General features: G+C 41.7%; 1 protein-coding gene across 1 annotated transcript in view; it reads right to left on the reverse strand.

Moving 5' to 3' along the window:
- The window catches only part of SLC23A2 (solute carrier family 23 member 2), a 150,220-nt gene extending 127,383 nt beyond the window's left edge, over positions 1-22,837 (reverse strand). The window contains exon 1 of the mRNA XM_029220428.1: positions 22,757-22,837. The gene's annotated coding sequence lies outside the window, so the exon portion shown is untranslated. The remainder of the gene's footprint in view (positions 1-22,756) is intronic.
- Positions 22,838-23,699: the final 862 nt, after the last annotated feature.

A 23,699-nucleotide genomic window follows, 5' to 3' on the forward strand; every position in this document is an offset into this window, starting at 1 on the left:
GAAAGGTACTATCAAGCCTTCTCTTTTTCCCAGTTTAGTAAGAGGTCAATATTTTAGCATCTGTACTGACAGTCTCAAAGAAAATGGAATAAACCAACTGTTTGGCTAGCTTCCTGAACTGCCACAACTGTCTAAGCACTGAAATGGAAATGGGAGTACATGTGAAGCAATATACCTAGACAGACTGGAACAACTAGTGAACTAAAGAAACACTGCCTAATTATCAAACAGTGCATGAGAGCTCAGAAAAGCAGGAATTCAACAGGGCTTGAAACTGTCAGAAATGACTTTTGGAACTGGGACTTGGCACCAGCCTTGAAAGATGGAGAGTCCTGAGCAGGAGGCCACCATGGGGTCAGTCCAGAGGTAGGCATGAAAACAGGCTAACCAGGGCACACTAGATGGAGGAAGAAAACGCCTCACAGGATCTTCGGAGTCTCCAAAGTCCAATGTGAATGCAACACAGCTTTATGACACATGAGCTTCTGGACAGATGATAAGAGTAGCAAGAGTCCACCGCTGGATACTCAAGATAAGAGATCAAGAAGCTACTGCGTTAATCCAACTATACGGATCTTGGCAAGTGGGACGATGGAAACAACAAGGGATGGATAGTGGGAGTGATTTCTAAAAAAAAGAAAAATCTAAGACTTGGTGTCAAAGATGACCTCTGGGAGAACAAGAATGTTCCCCCTTCAGTGGGAGAACAAGAATGTTCCCCCTTCAGAAATAAGTAAGTAAATGGATTTGACAGGCAAGTAATGAATGAAGTTTGGACGTGTTGAATTTGAGCTGGTGGTGGCATGTACATCTGACAAGTGTCCAACAAAAGACCACCAGAAATTGAGAGAAGCTCTATGAAAGAACAGAGCAGAGAAAGAGATTTGTGAATTGAAATACAAAAATGGTAACTGAAACTCTGGGACTGGGAGACCATTTATTTTGCAGATATCCCCAAACACAGCTGCCTTCCCCTCACCTCCCTCATCTTTAGCAATTATTACTTTTAAGAATGCAAAACATACAATTTAATGATGATGGCTTAAGGAAAAAAAACTACACACAGAAAACAAAAAGAATGAAAGAAATACACAAAAATATTCAGTGATGTCATTAAGTAGAGGATTCAAGGATATTTTCTTCTTCCTAATTTTTGTAATTTCCCAAGTTTTATTTATTTTTTAAAATAGCAAGCATAGCTTCTATTAGAAAATAAAAAATGTTTTAAAAAGGAATGATTCCCTCTAAGCATTTTTGAAAGTTCTTATAGCTGTACACCTAGTGAATTTATTTCACTGTATGTAAATTAAAATTAAATAGACAAAAATACCATTGGTGTAGTGTTTGACATTCACCATACTGAATAAATTTCGTCTTGACAAGACAAAATGAGAGAATGTTTATCAGTAGGAATATAAATTCTTGCAGCTTCTCAATCCTCAATTTGCCAGTATCTATCAAAATTTTAAAAACTGGAAAATCTTATCACTGTGCCCAACAATTTTACGGCTAGAAATTTACTTATGGGTAGTCTCTCCAAAGTATGTACAAGAAATTTCACTACATTATTATTTATAATAGCAAAAATTTTTAAATAACCAAAACGCCCATCAAGCTTTAGGATGAGGGAGATGGTAGAAGGAAAGGAGAGAAAAAAAGTAATGTTCCTTAGTAATGTATTTGTGCTTAGTCTCACTACTTAAATTGCTGAATACCTGAATAAGAGCGAGGGAACAGGTCTTCAATTTCTTTACCCCCAGGCTTCACACCTGTGACCCTGAACAAGAACCCCAACAGTAACAGGCACTCAAATGTTAGTGGATTAAAAAAAAGTCAAAAGCATGTAAATGAAAATGAAAATATTTACCTCCTACCTTGTAATTAGTATAAGTGGCAAGACCGTGCCTGTTTGTTTTCTAGTTTAAGCTACTTATGTGGAATTTGGCCTTTATTAAAGAAGTATTACCTTATCATTAGCACTAACCTAATAATTATTCCCAGGATTGCATTTAGACCTTTGCGAACATGTGCAAAGGGCAAAGTCAAGCACAAAAGGACCGTCAGTACAACTCTCACAAAATGCAGAACAAGAAAGATCGTGTTTCAGATGCAGACCTGTCCTTATACTTTCCATTACAAGCTGCTGAGCTACATTTCCTTGTGCTGCCGAAGCCCAAGCTCAAAACAGCATGTGGAGTCCCGGTTAGTGGAGTTAAGACCTAGCCAGAGAAAAACAAATGGTAAATCAAAATAAAAAGTAATAATAAACCTGGCAGGAGGTTTATGCAGTCTACTTTTCAATGGGCCATGCTCAATCCTAGAACTCGCTCTATTACTTCTTCCCTCTAAAGGAATATCTCCAAGGCCCTAATGCATCCCTAGGTAGGATTACAAATTTTTCAGTCCCTTAAAAATTAACTCTCCATTTGCACAAAATATTTTGAAAGACAGTATTTTAGAACACCAGAAGAAGTAAATTTTGTTACCCAGTGGGCTTTCTTGATAATTGTTTTAACTCCATATTCCCTAGCACAGGGCCTCAAATTTTAAAAACTTTTAAAAGATTTTAGTTCTCACTATGTGCCAGGCATTGTACTATATATCCTATGTGTGAAATTCCATCTTCAAAACAACCCTTGGGAAAAACTGGGCCCACACTTTATAAGTAAGAAAACCCAGAAGGGGTGAGGCCTCCTGGTCAAGGTCCTGGAGCTTATAGGAGACGTGACAAGACAGGGGACAGAGCCCATCAGGACTGTGACAGCAGAACCTTCACCTTTCATTATGACTCTACATTGCCTTCAATGCCACCACTAGAATAAACTGCAGGTACTGTATTTGTGGGAAAACAGAAGGCTTAATTACTCAAAAATCACTTTCTTTTAAAGCCTCTTAAAAATGTATCAATATGTTGGGGGGCGGGGTGTGCTTCCAAAAAAGCTGGGTCACGTTCTGTTTTTTTAAGCTTGGTAGACAGATATTCATCTTACTGTTTATTAAATGAACGTATTTTATACATGCTTGTACCTATGCATGCATTTCACAATAAAAACCCAGAGCCTGACTCAGGCAGCGTCTCTGGAATAGTCAATGCAACACCAGTTATGAGCCTGACCCTCCATTATAAAGAAAAACGTATGAGATGACTATAGTTTAGCCAGATACCAACAAGTTCTTCACTGGAAAATATTTAGGCTGTGAATCTTTCAACTTCACTGTTTGTTCTAGGGCAACTTAGCATTGCCACTCACAGATGACTCTAAGTAAATAAGCACACAAATGCCATCAGAGTTATACCCGTTCCAGGCTTCAACGAGTGTCCAGTGATCCTGTATTTTTTTTTTTAATTTCAGAAGCTAAACATTGGTCTTTTGCTGTTTGGGACAAAAAATACTCGTCATTTTAAATGATTAGAATATGAATAGAGAAATTATGGTTTTCTCCTGCCAAAAAAAAAATGGGGGGGTAATTTACTTCCCAAAATAAAATCTTCATAACCATAAATCAATTTTAAGTTATGTTTATTAAAAATTTCCAGAGTCAAAAGGGAGGTATCCATCAGTGAAGATTAGTCAAGAAGAGGAATAGTGGAAAGAACATGGAAAAAAGTAACAAGAAAAGTGTTAAAAGAATATCTTATTTTTAGTGAAACAAATTATATACTTTGTACTTTGAAAAATGCAAGTTGCACAACATGTATAGTATAATCTGACTTTTATTAAAAGTATAATTACATAGAACATATTTGTGGACACAGGAATGGGTTGGGATGGCTAAACATCAAGCTGCCTTGAGTGTAGGGGGCGTAAGAGTCTGTATGACTTTCAAAATTTGCTTTATCCAATTCTGACAAGTTAGAATTATTTTCCAACATGCATATGCTTCTTTTATAAATCATTTAAAAAGCTAAAAAATATTGTTTTAAAAAAAGTTCCATGATGGCAAAGCTGCAATTAACAAAATATCATTTAGACAAATCACAGAAAAATTTTGAAAGTGAAAGTACTATGACTATGAATACTTATTCTTGGAAAGTATTTTTTTAAGCTGATTGGTAAGATGAGTGTTTGGAAGAACTCACTTTCTACGCTACTGAACAACTATCAGAGACCAAAACACAGAATTGGGTCAGAGGTTCTATCAGTAATATTGGGGAAATGCAAACATATTTTTAAGAAAGGAATCTTGAGAAAGGAATTAAGCAGGAGGAGCCACTCAACAAAAACAAGACTGAGTTATCAAGTGAGCATCCTTGAACTTCTGTCAAGTGGCCCTGTAACACCCCTCCCCTTCGTAGGCTCCACTGTACTCTGGAAACATGAAAACCTGCCCTTTGCACACAAGGCTACCCAGCTGACATCATAGGCCAGGCCCTTGAGAGCATTTCAGAGGAAACGTCACGTGGAGGGAGAACAATGACGTGCCACCCGACTTTCCCCCAACAAAGGCCACTCCCCACTCACAGGAAACTGTTCACAGTGCTTCTCTTTTTTTTTTTTTTTTAAATAAATTAATTAATTTATTTATTTTTTGGCTGCATTAGGTCTTCGTTGCTGCAAGTGGCCTTTCTCTAGTTGCGGTGAGCGGGGGCTACTCTTCGTTGAGGTGCGCGGGCTTCTCATTACGGTGGCTTCTTTTGTTGCAGAGCACGGGCTCTAGGCGCATGGGCTTCAGTAGTTGTGGAACGTGGGCTCAGTAGTTGTGGCTCACAGGCTCTAGAGTGCAGGCTCAGTAGTTGTGGCGCACAGGCTTAGCTGCTTCACGGCATGTGGGATCTTCCCAGACAAGGGCTCGAACCCGTGTCCCCTGCATTGGCAGGCAGATTCTTAACCACTGAGCCACCAGGGAAGTCCTCTCTTGTTTCTTAATTGGGGTGTGCAAAAGTGCTACATGCTGGGGTTTCCAGACTTTGATTTCCTAGAGGAAAAAAAAGTCACCAAAAAAATGTGGTAGGAATAATACAGAATTGTCATTTTTGCATTTTACCATTTCCTTAAAAAGGGATGTTAACACTTCAGAAGCAGGAAAGAGATAACCCCAGGGCCAATACCATTCACAGGTCAGAAACTATGAGCAGCCAAATCATTATATCAATTCAGTAGATGCCAAACAGGCTGACAAAACACCTACTCCTGATTTAACAAACAAAAACAAAACCTCTTCAATTAAAATTATAATGATACTTGCTGAATATAACAAAAAATATCTTCTGAAAACAAGGGCAAACACAAAAATACTATATACTCTTCATTTAGTTTGTATATTTTAAAGGACTTATAAAAGAAGCACATGTGTATGTACCTGAAAATCTAGATGAAATGAGCAATTTTTTTAGGAAAACTGTTTTTTGAAATCCTGAATAAGTAACAACAAATAGAGAAAAATATGAAAGCAAAGAATTATTCACAAGAAAGGTGCCAGGGACTTCCCTGGTGGCGCAGTGGTTGGGAATCCACCTGCCAATTTAGGGGACACGGGTTCAAGCCCTGGTCCGGGAAGATCCCACATACCACGGAGCAACTAAGACCGTGTGCCACAACTACTGGGCCTGCACTCTAGAGCTCGCGTGCCACAACTACTGAGCCCGCATGCCACAACTACTGCAGCCCGCGTGCCTAAAGCCTGTGCTCGGCAACAAAGAGAAGCCACCGCAATGAGAAGCCCGCACACCACTACAAAGAGTAGCCCCCGCTCGCTGCAACTAGAGAAAGCCGGCGCACAGCAACGAAGACCCAACGCAGCCGATAAATAAATAAATAAATTTATTTTAAAAAAGAATAAAGAAAGGTGTCAGACTCAGACAAATTCACAGGCCAGTTATTTCCTAATCTTCCTGGTAAGAAATGGGAAATTGGTAACCTTCCCAATTTCTTCTGGAAAAACTGACAAGCTAACAAAGAAAGCACAAGAGAAGAAAACTGTATGTTAACCTCACTTGTCATTCCTAGATTTTTTTTAACTTTTGCAAATATGACATGCAAAGAATGACATCTGGTTTTAATCCTGATTTCTTTGATCCATATGTCTACAGTTCTCTTATGAACTGTAAGTGCCTTTTGCCCATTTTTTCAATAGGTTTGTTTTTTTTCTTGTTCATCTGTAAGAGCTCCTTATAAATTAAGCACATTAACTCTTTGTTGGGTTGCAAAATTATCCCCAGAAAGAGCAAAAGACTGCTTTTTCCATTGTGTTTGTACCACCTGAAATGAAGGATTTTTTAAATTAATTTCTCTTAAGTCAAATCTAGTATCTTTTTGCAATTTCTTCTATCACTTTCATGCTTAGAAAGTCCCTCTCCATTCCAAGATCAGAGAAACAGTCACCATTATTTTCAGCCAGATGTTTTTGCTCAAAATCATTTTAATATATGTAACATCCATCTCTAAAAAATGCATATTTAATAAAATCACTGTTCAAGAAAATAACTAGATGAGTATAATTATATTAACTTTAGTTGTAGAACAAGTCTAAGTAAATTATGACAGTAAAGTACTTTATGATAAAATACTACAAAGCCATTCTATAGTACACTATCTGATGACATGGGGAAATAGTCATGAACTGCAACTAAGTGGGGGGAAAAAAGGCAGAATATGATTTTTATATAAAAACTACACTTATTTGGGGCTTCCCTGGTGGCGCAGTGGTTGAGAGTCTGCCTGCCGATGCAGGGGACACAGGTTCGTGCCCCGGTCCAGGAAGATCCCACATGCCATGGAGTGGCTGGGCCCGTGAGCCATGGCCACTTAGCCTGCGCATCTGGAGCCTGTGCTCCGCAACAGGAGAGGCCACAACAGTGAACGGCCTGCGTACCGCAAAAAAAAAAAAAAAAAAAAAAAACTACACTTATTTGAAAAGCCAGGCAGTATAGACACTTACCTAAACATTAACAGTGATCCTCCCTGGGTGTCAGATTCTAAGTGATGTCATTTCTTTATGCTTTTTTGTTTTATACATTACTTATGAATTTGTATTCTATTTGTGATTAGAAAAAAAGTTTAAAATTCATAAATACATATGCAAAAAGAGTCACTAAAAATTTTTGCCCACATGCTTAAGTTGCAACTGTCTTTCAAAAAAAATAAGATGCCTTTCCTTCACTTATTTAATCCCATATTACAAATGGGATAATAAAAACTTAGTTCAAGAAAAATGGGGGTCTTGCCAATCTACCTAATTACCTAAATCAGGCAGTAATGCCTGATTTATATTCTTGGCAAAATGACCAAGTTAATATCACAAGCCAATGGCAAAGATCAGTGGTGATAGTAACTCAAACTCAGCTAACACAAATGGTTCCATTTTCCCTAGTAGACTGTGCCTCAGTGTATGAATGAGCACTGCCCAGCTCAATCAAGCTGAAAAGCCTGTTTTATGTACACTAACCCAAAACCTCCTTGGATGCAACTAGAGATTATCATACTAAGTGAAGTAAGTCAGAAAGAGAAAGACAAATACCATATGATATCACTTACATGTGGAATCTAAAATATGGCACAAATGAACCTACCTACAAAACAGACACAGCCTCACAGACACAGAGATCAGACTTGTGGTTGTCAAGGGGGAGGGGAAGAGGGAAAGATTGGGAATTTGGGGTTGGTAGATGCAACTATTACATTTAGAACGGATAATCAACAAGGTTCCCTGTATGGCACAGAGAACTATATCCAATCTCCTGGGATAAACCATAGTGGAAAATAATATATAAAAAAAGAATGTCTATATGTGTAAAACTGAGTTACTTTGCTGTACAGCAGAGATTGGCACAACACTGTAAATCAACTATACCTCAATTAAAAAAAAAAAACAACCTCTAAAACCTTTCCAAAATGTCTAGGAGTGATTACAATTAGATAATGATCAGATTAAAATACCAGGAGTCAAAATTTTGAACTCAAAACTAGAGAAGACCTGGAGATGGTCATGCCAGAGTCCCAGACAGGCTGCTTCTCCCAAACTGTGCCCCAGTGCCTGACCCAGCACTCTGCCCAAAGACGGTGCTCAACAAAGGAGGGTGGGAGAAGGAACACAAAGGGTTTAGAAATCCTGCAGCAGAGACTCACACCTAGTAGAGGCAGCAAGATAACCAGAACCCAGACCAGACTCATTTCTCCTGAGAAGCTATGGAGAGGAAAACAGTGCCAGGATGGCAGAGGGCTCTTAGTGCCTACTCCATGCCTCTGCTACACTAAGTTCCCGGCCCACAACCTCGAGGAGTTAGCCCTAAAATGTAGTTAGGATGAGTGTTTCTAGAGACCTGGAATACAAGGGGAAGCCCATTTTTTGAAACAAGCCTAAAGGATATCATCAGAGTCACATAAGGCTATTATCAAAGTATGATGCAGAAGTCTCAAATTTTATTTTTTAATAGTACTGGAGCAAAAGTAAGAATTAAGGCACAAGAGCTCCATCAACTCAAAATAGACATATGTGCCCAAAGGGTCAAGCACTAAACACCAAAAGTACCGAAATTTAAAACTTGAGTGGAAAGTTTATAAATGACACCTAGCCTCACTTTCTGGCTGCTTAGAATAAGAGCACCCAACTTTCAGACCATACCACTTAAAGTTCCCATTTACTGGGACCAAGATGTTGAAAACTCTTCAAGTTCAAATTTTATTTTTTAATTCAGCTGATTATCCCAAGCATATTTTAACAGACAAGCAAACTTGAAATCTAAAAAATATTTTAAACAAAATCATGTTCTGATTATTCATCTTTAAGAAAAATATTTCCTTTGAAAAAAGATTAGATTTTTATTTTGAAAACTAAACCCCAAGAAAAATGAACTACAAATAAAAAATGTATGTCTTGAATACATCATAAAATAAAATTATAAGGCAAAATGGGCAAAATATCTGTAACATTTTTTAAAGTGCTAATATCCTAGATATAAAAAGAACTGCTAGGCTTCCCTGGTGGTGCAGTGGTTAAGAATCCGCCTGCCAATGCAGGCGACACGGGTTGGAGCCCTGGTCCGGGAAGATCCCACATGCCGCGGAGCAACTAAGCTCGTGTGCCACAGCTACTGAGCCTGCACTCTAGAGCTCATGAGCCACAACGACTGAGCCCACGAGCCACAACTACTGAAGCCCATGTGCCTAGAGCCCGTGCTCCACAACAAGAGAAGCCACCACAATGAGAAGCCTGCACACCGCAACAAAGAGTAGCCCCCACTCGCTGCAACTAGAGAACGCCCGCACGCAGCAACGAAGACCCAACACAGCCAAAAATAAAGTAAATAAATTTTTTAAAAAAAGAGAACTACTATAAATACCAGGAAAAAGATAAACACAAGACTAGAAAAATTGGTGAAAGAAATGAGTAAGCCAAACAAAATACAAATGGCAAAAAAACCTCATTAAAAAGTGTTCAAACTCACTAGTTATCAAAGAAAAGCAAAAGAAACATGGTTCTATCCTTCACCCAAATTGTTTAAAAAATTTTTTTCAAGTTTAAATAATAACAGTAATTCCCTAACCTGGATGCAGAAGTATCTGGCATATATGTTACATATGTACCAAAGCCTTAAAAATGCAAATGATATCCCCTCCAAAAATGTAGTCTGAAGAAAAAAAAATCAGAAAGATGCATATAGATTTCTGTACAAGGCTGTTCACCACTGTATTATGTTCACCACAGCAAAAAAAAAAAAGGCCCTGTATGATCTCTATTTTGAAACACACACAAATAAACATATATGTATGCATGCATATATACACACATTTTACTTTCAAATAAATCAGAAAAAAAAGGATCATCAATGAGTAAACGAAACTATTTTGTGTATGAGTTTTCACCACAATCCTAATATTCCTTAATATCTCTAAGACAGGATACCAGTCCCACTTCCAGATCTTTTTCCAGTAATTCTTATCTTAATTCTGACCAATTGCTACATATACTTTAAGAGCAATTCTAACCAACAGCTTCTGTGTTCTCCATATCGTAATCCCTAAAATCACTGTGAATTTCCTGCATATTCTTCGCAAATCACCCCATTTCCTAGAGCGAAAAGAAAAAGAACACTAAAATTCCTGAGAAATAACAGACACTCTCCAGGGACTCCACTCTATCCTTGCTCTCTGTACAGACTAGGGACAACTACACACACCCGGGAGGAAGTCAAAAGCAAAATCATTTCTTGGGAGAATAACATCAGTGATTATATTAAATTAAGAGAAAGTGCATAGACCTCTCTAATACATTCTTCACCAAAGTGATCTAATGCTCCACACAAGAATCTCACAGTATGTTTAGTCAACTATTCAAAGTCTTTAAAAGTGGTAAGTATCTGCATTTTAGTTCATTTATAGCAAGGGTTCTCAAAACCTGGCTGCACACCAGAATCACCTGCGAGATTTTTTAAAACCTCTATGCTTATGCTGTATTCTGATCAACTGCACCCTAGTTGATTCCAATTTGCTGTCAAGGTTAAGGACCACTGACTTGAAGCATGTTTTTCAAACATCAGATAATGACTCACCAGAGTAGAGAAATCAATGCAGCGGGCTGGGGCCAGCAACTTTTTTAATTAAAAAATAAATAAAAGAATGGAACAGACTAGAAGAAAATATCAGAATGTATTGCTCCTAGTGCAGATACACATATTCTCAAGAAATTTTTCAATTAAAAATATATAATTCTTGCTAACACATATATATGGAATCTAAAAAAAAAAAAAAAGGTCTGAAAAATCTAGGGGCAAGAGGGGAATAAAGACGCAGACCTACTAGAGAATGGACCTGAGGATATGGGGAGAAGGGAGTGTAAGCTGGGACAAAGTGAGAGAGTGGCACAGACATATATACACTACCAAATGTAAAATACACAGCTAGTGGGAACCAGCCGCATAGCACAGGGAGATCAGCTCAGTGCTTTGTGACCACCTAGAGGGGTGGGATAGGGAGGCTGGGAGGGAGGGAGATGCAAGAGGGAAGAGATATGGGGATATATGTGTATGTATAACTGATTCACTTTGTTATAAAGCAGAAACTAACACACCATTGTAAAGCAATTATACTCCAATAAAGATGTTAAAAATATATATATATATAATTCTTGACAATACTACCCAGATTGATCTACAGATTCAGTGTAATCACTATCAAAAATTCCATCTGCTTTTTTGGCAAAAATTTGGCAAACTGATCCTAAAATTCAAATGGAAATGCAAAGGACATAGAATAGTCAAAACAATCTTGAAAAAGAACAAAATGGAGGACTCACGCTTTCCAATTTCAAAACTTAATACAAAGCTGTGGTAATTAAGACAGTACAGTACCAGTATACAGATAAACATATAAATCAACAGAATAAAATTGAGAATTCAGAAATAAATCTTAACATTTGTCAGGTGATTTTTGACAAGGGTGCCAGGACAATTCAATGGGGGAAAGAATACCCTTTGCAAAAAATGTTGCTGAGATGACTGGAAATCCACACATAAAGGAATGAAGTTGGACCCCTACCTCACGCCATATACAAACAGGATCAAAGACCCAAATCTATGAGATAAACTATAAAACTCTTCAAAGAAAACACAGGGGTAAATCTTCTTAGATATGACCACAAAAGTACAAGCAACAAAAAGAGAAATGGGACTTTAACAAAATTAAAAACCGTAAGTTTTTAATTAAAATTTCAGAAAGTTTAATTTGAAACTCAAATTTTCAAAGGACACCAGCAAGAAAGTAAACACAACACATAAAATGGTAAAAGTTATTTGTAAAGTATATATCAGATAAGGGACTCATATGTCAAATATATTAAGAAACCTTACAACTCAACAATAAAAAGACAATCCAATTTAAAAATGGGCAAAGGATTTGATAAACATTTCTCCAAAGAAGACATACAATGGGCCAACAAGCACATGAAAAGATGCTCCACACCATTAGGAAAATGCAAATAAAAACCACAAGACACACTTCACACCCACTGAGATGGCTATACTCAAAGACAGACAATAATGCATGTGGAGAAACTGGAACCATCATAAATTGCTGATGCACCCACTCTGCAAAAGTTTGGCAGTTCCTCAAAATTTTAAACACAGAATTACTATATAATCCAGTAATTCCACTCCTTGATATTTACCAAAGAAAATTAAAAACATGATCACACAAAAACATGTACATGAATGTATATGCATGTACACAGCAGCATTATTCATAATAGCTGAAATCTAGAAACATCCCAAATGTCCATCAACTCATTAATGGATAAACAAAATGTGGCACTGATTCTTGCAACAAGGTGGATGAACCATAAAAGCATTATGCTAAGTAAAAAGCCAATCACAAAAGACCACATATTGCATGATTCCATTTATATGAAATGTCCAGATAAGGCAAATTCACAGAAATAGAGTACATATTAGTGGTTGCCAAGGCCTGGTAGGGGGAGGGAAGAAAGGGGAATGACTGCTAATAGGTATGGGGTTTCTCTTTGGGGTGAAAAAAAATGTTCTGAAATTAGATAGTGGTGATGGTTACACAAATCTAAAAACAACTGAAGCGTAACTTTCAAAGGGTAGACTTTATGGTGTGTGAATTATATCTCAATAATGCTTTTTTTTAAGGCTAGCCGGTCAAGTGCCCCTTCCCTGTCATTCCCACAGAACCTCATATGGTTCCTTTACCATACAACAAAAAGGTTATTTATTCGTAGTAACTCAAAGGCCTTACTTCTGAGCCTTATATTTCATGACCAGATCACAAAATCGCTTTGGGCGACACACTAATTTTTTTAGTTAGTGAAATAGAAATAGAAAATATCAGAATACACAGCATATAATGTTTTTGTGACACTTGTTTTTGAGATACACACACACAGACATATATATGTTGATGAAAAATGAGTCAGTCAAAACAAAGTCTAGAAAATATATTGTAGAAGTTGATTGACACCTATTCAAGAAACAAAACAAGGGACTTCTTAGCGGTCCAGCGGTTAAGACTGCGCTTCAAATGCAGGCGGGCTCAGGTTCGATGCCTGGTCGGCGAACAAGGATCCCACAAGCCGCTTGGTGTGCCGACCCCCCCCCCCAAAAAGAAACAAAACAATAAGTACAAGATCTCAGAGTCAAAAACAAATTGAAAGAAAATTGAAACCACTTTGGAGCATCACCCTAGGCAATGAACTAAACATTAGAAAAAGTGAACTGGGGACTTCCCTGGTGGCACAATGGTTAAGAATCCACCTGCCAATGCAGGGAACAAGGGTTCAAGGCCTTGTCCGGGAAGATCCCACATGCTGCGGAGCAACTAAGCCTGTGCGCCACAACTACTGAGCCTGCACTCTAGAGCCCAAGAGCCACAACTACCAAGCCCACGTGCCACAACTACTGAAGCGCACGCACCTAGAGCCCAGGCTCCGCAACAAGAGAAGCCACCACAATGAGAAGCCCACGCACCACAACAAAGAGTAGCCCCCGCTCTCCACAACTAGAGAAAGCCTGCGCACAGCAGCAAAGACCTAACGCAGCCAAAATATAAATTAATTTAAAAAAGAAAAAGTGAATTGGACCCCATGTCTGTTTTTATTGATCTAGTGAAGTAATAAAAGATTCCCTACCCCATTTACCTCCCAGGACTTCTGCGTGGGTTCAGAGGAGCCTCCTGCTCCTAGGATGTTCAGGATCCCTGCTGGAAATGCAGGGCCCCAACTTACACTGGGTGTCAAAAAGCAGGTACAAAAAGGAGAACAGAAAAGGGAAAAATTGATATTGCTAGTATATTGTTTATCTTCACAGGGATGAAAAAATAATGAGAAACAAGAACCCACAAAACTTCTCTGAGGGAGAGAACATTTTCAAAGACTGAGGGTCAGAATCCCTGACACAAAAGATGCAAACAGCACAGAATATCTGAACCTGAAGGAAAGATATAACTTGTATAATTCCTTCCAGCAAGAAATTTGAGGTCATCCTTAAATCAGCATGGAAACTGAATTTGGAGAATTACCACAAAAACAGGAACAGACTCTACAAAGAATATTTTTTATGGTACATAAAATTCCAGGGTCAATGTCAAGGTGACAAACTATGTTCATTCAAAACACTATGTATATTGTAATTTAGTGAAAAAGACATTGAAAATAGGACACTTTACTATCATTAAAGATTATATACAATAATGCATTCCAATAAATATTGAAAATAAGAAGGACCACTACCACATTTAAACCTGTTCTGTAAGTACTCTGCAGTTTATATTAAGAAAAAGAGGTATTTAAGAAGAAAAAACAACAACAAATGATGGTTTGCAGCTATTATGACTGCCTATCTAAGAAACCAAAGAGAATCAACTGAAAAGAATAACAGAGTTTGGTTAGGTAGTACACCAGCACAGTGCTATTTCATTTTCCTTGTTGACACACAAAATGACTCTGTTTCCCAGCTCCCTTGCACCTAGGATAGGGCTAAGAGACTGTGGAAGAAAATACTACTAACTCCAAGCTTGACCCATAAAAAAAAAATCTTCCATACACAAAATTTGCCAAAGTCTGGCAAACTTACAGGCCAGAGTTCGAAGTCAATTGTGTTATAAGATGGAAGGAGTCTAAATCCCCAACTCACCAGTTAGGGGAGAACCACCTAGAAAAATGTGAGCAAGAAATAACTTTTTATTTTGTTAAGTGTACAGATTTTGGCTAGCATTAACTAAGCTGAACAACATTAGAGGTCAGTTAGAAGAGATATAGACTGCATGCAGTATACTTGCTTTATACCAATTAGGAAACAGTATATATGTAAGGGAGAAGGAGGAAAATCACCTTATTCTAAATAGCAAGCATTTTAAAATAAAGAGCAATCAATAAGTGATCTGTAGACCATATATTAGGAAGAATCTAAAAAATGAGACCTATTAAAGATCTGTATGAATCAAAAGATTTGTTTATGGACAGAACAATTCAATATTATAAAGATGAGAAGTCTCCCCAAATTCACATACATTCAATGAAACTGCCCATTAAAAGTTATTTTGAAACCCTAAACTGAAACATACTGGGAAAAAAATTGAGCATAGGCACTAATACATAGTAAAGCCTACTATAAAGTGATTATGATGATGAAAATAGCAAGGTCATGGCTAAGGAATACACAGAAAAATGGAATAACAAAATAAGTCCCATGACAGATATAAGGATTCAGCATATGATTTTGGTTAATAAGTTAATAAGAATGAATTAATGAATAAATGGTGTTGGAATTAATGTCGAGAAAAAAATCCTTACTTCATGCCATACTCTAATACAAATACTAATAATAGCTGAATATTAAAAAAAGAACTAAGAGAAAATATACATGCATATTTATAAAATCTTGGGATAGAGAAGGCATGGGAAAGATAAACTGACAGATTTGAATTCAAAGCATAGAGCATATATTCACAACTTATGACCAAAAAATGCAAATATTTTTTAATTTATTTTTTTATTGAAGTATAGTTGATTTACAATGTTGTGTTAATTTCTGCTGTACAGCAAAGTGACTCAGTTATACACATTCTTCATATTCTTTTCCATTATGGTTTATCCCAGGATACTGAATATAGTTCCCTGTGCTATACAGTAGAACCTTGTTTTTTATCCATTCTACATGTAATAGTTTGCATTTACTAACCCCAAACTCCCACTCCATTCCTCCTCTACCCCCTCCTCCCCCCGTTGGCAACCATAAGTCTGTTCTCTATGTCTATGAGACTGTTTCTGTCCCGCAGCATATGGATCTTAGTTCCCTGACCAGGGATCAAACCCGTGTCCCCTGCATTGGAAGGCAGATTCTTAACCACTAGACAACCAGGGAAGTCCCTGTATCTTTTTGAATTATAGTTTTGTCAAGATATATGCCCAGGAGTGGGATTGCTGGATCGTATAGTAATTCTAGTTTTAGTTTTCTGAGGAACCTCCATACTGTATTCCATAGTGGCTGCACCAACTTACATTCCCACCAACAGTGTAGGATGGTTCCCTTTTCTCCACACCCTCTCTAGCATTTTTTTAAAATGCAAATCTTAATAGCATATTTCTCAAACATAGTGAAAGCAGGATCAAATGTAACACGTCTAGCAGCATCAACTTTACTGAAAGATTAGGGAGGAAAAGTGTTTCATGTTAAACCAAGGACTGATGTTTCTGGAATAGAATATAAACTTTACATTAATTTTAGATAAAAAGACTTGAAAGTGTCATGCTTTTTATACTCTCTAACACTTCAAAATATGCATATATTCCCCCATACCATACTTCTGTGGAATAATTTGTGAAGCAATGTCTTAATATAGAAAGAGCTCCTGAGGGACTTCCCTGGTGGTCCAGTGGGTAAGACTCCACACTCCCAATGCAAGAGGGGCTGGGGTTCGATCCCTAGTCAGGGAACTAGATCCTGCATGCATGCAGCAACTAAGAGTTCGTGTGCCACAACTAAGGAATCTGCATTCCGCAACTAAGAGTCCACGTGCCTCAAGAGCTCACGCAGCCTAAATAAATAAATAATTTTTTAAAAAAAAAAAAGAAAGAAAAAGGAAGAGCTCTTGATAATAAAATATGAACTCAAACTTTTTTTGTCTTTTGGCTGCACCACACGGCATGTGGGATCTTAGTTCCCCGACCAGGAATGGAACCCACGCCCCCTGTATTGGCAGTGTAAATTCTTAACCACTAGACTGCCAGGGAAGTCCTGAACTCAAACTTTTCAGCACTGACCACATAAGTATTACTATGAAGCAGGGATAAGCAAACTTTCTACAAGAGCCAGATAGCAAATATTTTAGGCTTGCAGGTTATATGGTCTCTTGAATGGGCATGACTATGTCCCAGTGAAGCCTGATTTACAAAAACAGGTGCTGGTGGTTCCCCAATCAGCAGCATCCTCATCATCTGGGAACTGGTTAGAAATGCAGACCAGGCCCCATCCCAGACCTTCCGAATGAGAAACTCTCAAGTTTAACATCTATCATGTTAGACAAGGAAGAGGCTGTACCCCCAACCAGGTGATATGTCTTTGTAGACAGCAAAGAATTTAAGCCAGCACTGCAGAGGGAACAAGAAAGCCATACCGAATTGGAGACTGAAATCCCAATACAGCTGAATTGTGAGAAACAGCGTTTCAAGCAGTGCTTCTCATCAGAAGCGGGGGAGAAGACCATCCACAGAGTCATTATACCAAGACCTCTGTAATGAAGCCTTGGTCCAGAATGGAAAAGTTAATGCAGGTTTAATTAACGCTGGGTCATGTATGTCTTCACTTGAACAAAGCGAAGCCACCTCAAAGGAAGCCTGTATAAAGGAAATGTGCATGTGTTGGGGTAGGGGGTTGTGGGAGGATCCTGCAGGAATAAATGAGGGAAAGGAAGGAACAAAGGACCCAAGCTGGGGTGCAGAGAAGAAAACACTGAGCCTGTTATGAACAACAGGATGGATAAGAGGAGACAGGAGAAAGCGAGGACGATCTGTTCTCCTTCAGCCTCAGCATGTACCCTCCACACTGCCCCAGAGTTTCCTACAACGCACATCTTTACAAGTCTCTCCCCTTCTGGGAATTTCTTAGTGGTCTTCCAGACAAAATTCAAGCCCCATAATATAGTATCAAAAGGACCTTTAAGCTCTGTACACCCTTTCCACCTACCTCATCCTCAGCCTCCCTCCAACCATCCTGACACATTCAGCACCTCTCACAAGCCTCTCCACTTTTACTCATGCCATTCCCACCTCCCCCTCCCCCACACCCACCCAATGGAGCATGGCAATCAGACCAGCCCTCAGTCAAATTCTGACTCAGCTACTATGACCTTGGGCAAGGAGCTGCCCACCACCAACTTCAGCATCCTCAGATGTAACATGGGAATAGTAATACCTATTACCATAGGGCTGTTGTGATTAAATGCCATTAGTAAACACAGGAAGCGCTAGGCAAAGCACCTGTTGACCAACTGACACTAGTTTCCCTGCCCTCTTCTATGCCAACAGGAGCTAAGAAACACAGACCTTCAGGCAAGACTTGGGAATAGCATTCTATCATTGAGGGTCCCAAGGTTTACTGGCACATTAAGAGCAGAATTCAAGACCCAAGAGTTAAGTTAGAAAAGTTTATCAAGCTCCAGTTCCTTCACTGATAAGATGCAGACCAGAACCATGTTGGCTGCCAGCTGTTGAAACCAACAATAGTGACCTCAAGTGTTCAGCACATAGCCAATAACCATTGGCACCATCATTATTGCACTGGCCCTATCACATGGGGCTCACTGTCTAGTCTTTCTTGGGTCCCCTCTACTGCTTAGAGAGGCTCCTGGAGAGAAGAGTTTTAAACTGCTCTTGAGTTCAACTTAGAAGATGGGAAGATTCAACTCAGTAAGAGTCACATGCACATAAATGAGAGAGAGGTGGCCACCAGGCACTCATTGAGATGCCCCAGGGCAACTGACACAAGGAGACTTAAAGATCAGCTGCTCTGGGAAAAACCTGTGGAAAGAACCCGTGAATAAAGAAGGCTTTCTGGACCACAGACCATAAAAAGCCATGGTTTGTGGCAACCAGGCAACATGAGGCCCAGTGCAACCCTGACCCCCTCACTGAAGGAGGAAACTGAAGAACTCATCAAGGCTACAGAGAAACAATGATGAAGGAAGAACTGGAGTCAAGACCATGGCCAACAGGAAGAGGCTGAGAGCTGCACCCTTAAGTTGCTGAAAAGTTCACAGGCAGTGAGACTACTTGATTGAAGTCCTAAGTATGGTCCTCCATGAGCCTACGCAGTATCCACTACTGTACCCATTACACTTGAATACTTAGATATTTCTGTATATAGTGTATATGCAAATCATGTCTACCACACTTTCTAAGATGTAGGGACTTGTCAGAGGCCATTTTTCATGAATCCGAACTTTTGCTTTTTGTGCTACCTTTAGATTTTAGGCCTGCATAACAACAACAACAACAAAAATATGAAGTAATGCAAGACATGGTTATGAAAAAACGAGTAGATGGGACTTTCCTTCATGGGGTAAGGAGGGTCTTAGAGGCCACCTAGACCTGAGGTGAGGGACTTACCTGCCTGAGGTCAGAGGAGAGAATTAAGACAAAGGACAATGAGAAGCTCCCAAGAAGAGTTACATTTCCATGGAAGAAGACCTCCCCCAAAACATCCACCCTCTCCTTACCACTGCATTTAGTTGCATCAGGTTGGCATCATGCGGCATGTGGCTCCTGGGGCAGCCACTTTCTTTCTAGGTGCTTAGGCCAGAAACCCTGCCGTTGCCCTGAACTCCCTCTCTCACCCCCCACAGACGGTCCATCAGCAATCTCCTCAGCCCCACCTGACAATCCGACACTTCTCACCACCACCTTACCGGCACCCACTTCCACTCAATCACCATCTTCAGCCCTGTACTCGCTGCCTGCCCTGCAGCCCTACCCTGCTCACCCTGACTTCATTCTATTCTCACACATCAACAACCAGCATGTCTCTATCCCTCCTCTATTCAAAACTCTCCAATGGCTCCCACCCCACCTCAAAGTAAAATCTACAGGCCTTCCTAGGTGCCACGCAGCCTTAAATGATTCAACTCCCATTGTCTTTCTGACCTCAGTCATTCTCTTTCTCCTGCCTCAGGGCCTTTGCATCTGCAGTTTCCTCCACGGGAATGCTCTTCCCCCAGATATCCATATGACTCACTTCCTTCACATCTTCACTCAAAGATGACTCAGAGCTTCCCGTTCTACATTTCCTACAATTTCAGCGCCCACGGCAACACTTAATACCCCCAATTCTGCCAGATTCTTCTTCAGAGCACAAAGTCTCATGTCTGCCTCCACACTAGAATGTGAGCTCTGTGTGGGGAAGAAATCTCTATGCAGCAACTGGAGCACCAAGATCGTTACCTGGCACACAGTCGGCAGTCAATACATGTATTAAATGTGGGGAGGCCTGTGAAAAGCGTAAGTTGCAAGCAGACCTCAATTCTTAGAGAGACAACAATCTAGAACCGGTGACAAAACAACAGGCCAGAAATAGCAAAGCCAGGGAGAAAATGAAGAGAGTGCCACAAGGAGCACAAAGGACCAGTTTAAACCGCTTAGTAGTAGCTCACAGCTTAACCTGAAGCAGGAATGCTCCCCAGCAAAAGAAAGAAAGCCCAGACTCAGGCCCTCTGAGGAGAGAATAACTGGAAAAACAGCAGGGAATGAAAATGAATTAATGAGGTTACCTGGCACTGGGAACAGACTAGCATGTTGGGAGGTTTTTACGCAAGGCCTGGAAACAGGTCAGGGAAGGACTGCAAAATGTTTAAGTTAGAATAGCATGAGGGACTTCCCTGGTGGCGCAGTGGTTAAGAATCCGCCTGCTAATGCAGGGGACGTGGGTTCGAGCCCTGGTCCAGGAAGATCCTACATGCCGTGGAGCAACTAAGCCCGTGGGCCACAACTACTGAGCCTGCGCTCGAGAGCCTGTGAGCCACAACTACTGAGCCCACATGCCACAACTACTGAAGCCCGCGCACCTAGAGCCTGTGCTCCACAAGAGAAGCCACCCCAACGAGAAGCACGAGCACGGTGACAAAGAGTAGCCCCCGCTCACCGCCTACGCGCAGCAACTAAGACCCAACACAGCCAAAAATAAATAAATAAATAAAACAGCAGAAGAAGATTAAATAAAGTTTTTAAAAAGCTTTCATTTACAAGTACAAAGCACTATATAATTGCAAATTATGACTGCTGACTTTTAATTCCCTTAACCATAATGGGAAAAACCCTTAAGTCACCAGTGATGCCAGAAATGAGTACCCAAATGGATCCCAGGTTTGTCTCTGGAGACACTGAAGATGGTGGCAATAACCAACTCAGGATTTCCAGTATCCAACACACTAGACCTTAGGCTACTTGAAGGCAAAAGATTGGGTTTTAGTCAATAATATTTGGATTAACAGCACTTGTCACCAAATTAGCTGATGTACATCTAACTCATTTCTGCAATGCTATTATAAATCCACTAGCCTTTGCTACGCAAACCAGATAGGCAGTGTTGCATGAAACCTAGCAAAACCCTATCCAATATTCTACACAGGTACTTTCATAAGCAGTTTTGAAACATCCTAACAGACATTAAAACTCGGCTTGACTGTGCCACAGTCAGAAAACACAACTGCCACACAACCATCTTTGGGAGCGGGAGGGAACTACTACAAAAAGTTATTGAAATACCTAGTTTCTTTAAAAAAAATCACTCCTCACTCCAAGCAAAGAAACCAAAAGAGAAATGCCCTGGTATTCAAAGAAAGAAGCTGGTCACCATTTTGGCAACGATATAGTCTAGAAAGCAGATAGCTCATGTTCCAGGCTGTCAGGTGAAACAGGTTGTCAGCTGGACACACCTACTCACCCCCTTTTAACTAACAGGTGTGTCATGAGGGCTTACACTGTGCACACCCACTGCTGGGCTTCTAGAAGGCAGGAGACCCAAAGCTATTAAATTTTGGATGAGTGAAAAGAGACCAGTAGTGATAGGTTCACAAGTGACCCTGATAGAGTCAACCATGACCCTGTACAGAATTCAGAATTTCTGAGCCAAAAGGCCCTTTTTATAAATCTCACCAGACTCGCCTTCAGGGGTCAAGTGGGCCAAGTCATATGCAAAGGTGAAAAGGCAGGTCTAGACAACTTGGAAGGGCGAGGCCCCAGTCCAACAGCATTCAAATGCAAAAATATGAAAATTAAAATGTTCCAACCATCCGTGATTCTAACCTCTGGCTTCAGAAAGGAAGAAACTGGGTGAGGGAGATCACATGCCAATTAACGACAGCTCAAATCAGACTGTGCACGTCCTCACACTGCCCAGCCTTCTCTGCACACAGACGTCCAAATATCAGCAGGGACAGCATCTTCCCCCTTCTCTCTCGCATCACTGCACGACTAAAAGTAGTCAGCAACTGCTACTGCCTCAGACCCAGAAATCCCTTATAAGTGACTTTCTTCCACCCGCAGTTGCCCTCACTTACCCTTTGGATTGACAATCAAGAATTTCCCATCAGTCATGCTTAAAACCCCCAGCCTGTAGGCCGAATCCCTATCAGCTGCCCATCAAAGGGACACCTAGAGTCATAGGAAGGAGAAAATTGCGCCCATAAACTAGTCACACTCGAAAATGACAGTTTCTCTTTCCAGCAAGGTGGCAACAACGGGGCCGGCGACCCCCGGGGAACTGGCCAGACAGAAAGGCCCTGGGGTCGGAGCAAGAGCTCCTAAAATTACTCGGCGCAGCCATTGTAGGGGAGAAAAAAGGCAAAAATGTAAAAGGCACCCCCCTCCGCTGCCCCTCTTGATGGCCCTGCATTCCTGGGGGCAGGGAGATGCCCGCGCGCACCGCCTGCGGAGGGCCGACGGGAGAGCGACCCCAGGCCGCGCGGGCCGAGGGCCGGGGAGGAGGCGGCGGCGACCGGGTCCTGGGGGGGACCCCACTCGCCTCCCCGCGGCGCGGCCTGAGGGCCCGAGCGCACGGCGGCTCCGGCCGCAGGCAGGGTTGAGCGCCCGGGGACCCGGCGGGGCTGCGGGTCGCCGGGCATCCCGGGGCCCCGCGGTCAGGGTGGCCGGGGGACCCCGGAAACGGGCCAGGGTGTGGGGGCGCAGGCCGCGCCGCTGACAGCGCGCGGGGGCCGTGCCTGGCCGGCCTCGTGGGCGCGGCGGGCCCCTCGCGGCCAGGCCCGGCAGGTGCGGCCCCTGGGCCGGGCGGGGGGCGCGGCGGCCCGGCTCTCACCTGGCTGCAGATCGCCGGGCTCCCGTCTTGCTGCCGCGCCTCGGCTCCGCAGTAACCGCCGCAGCCTACGGTCCCCGCAACAGCCGCCTGCAAAATGGCGCCGCGGAGGGGCGGGCCAGGGGCGGGGAGCCACAGAGCCGCCCGCCCCCGCGCCGGCCCGGACCCACCTCCCTCTCCGCGCCGGACCCCCGCCCTCTGGCCTCCCCCGAGGGAGGGGCTCCCCCTCAGCGCCTGCCAAGCTAAGCGAGCCGCTTGGCCTCCCAGGCGACCCTCCTCGTCGTCCTCTCCGCCCGCCAAGTTCATTTTATTTCCCGCCCCCCTGCGTGGAAAGCGCCCCCCTTCTCCTGCCTTCCAGTCACACCTGCTTCTGGGGACCCACCTGGAATACGGAGTGCTCGCCCGGAGTCTCCCCCTCCTCGTACCCCCTTTTTACTCAGCCTGACACCGAGCCCTGTCATTTCTCAGTGAAGATAAGCAATCTGCGGCGCCTTGGGCTCAATGGTTTGGATGTCAAGGCGCTTTCACCGTTTCTCCAGTTAGGCTGTCAGGTTTTTTAACTTACTGGGAAAGAGGTCCTCATTACCTTATACAAACACGGTAATATAGACCGAGGCTTCTCAGACTCCCCTGAGGGTCGTGTTTAAGTGCAGGTTTTGATTCCGTGGGTCAGGATGCAGCCCGAGATGCCGCTGGGTAAGGGCGGCTGAGCAGAAAGGCCTCAGGTAAAATCCGTGGCCCTCAATCTTTAGCGCGACTTCACCTTAACTGCCTCAAGATGCACGTGGCTGGGCCCCACCCCCAGGGCTTCTGAGGCCAGAGGTGTGGAGTGAGGCTCCAGATTTTGCATTTCTGGAAAATTCCCAGGTGATGATAATGCTGTTCTCTGGGGTTTACCCTTGGCGAGCCACTACTGAAGACTATCTGAACGCATGGCTATGGGGAG

Source organism: Monodon monoceros, unplaced genomic scaffold (genome assembly GCF_005190385.1).
Source record: "Monodon monoceros isolate NGI ecotype Baffin Bay Population unplaced genomic scaffold, NGI_Narwhal_1 Super_Scaffold_13, whole genome shotgun sequence".
Taxonomy (NCBI): Eukaryota; Metazoa; Chordata; class Mammalia; order Artiodactyla; family Monodontidae; genus Monodon; species Monodon monoceros.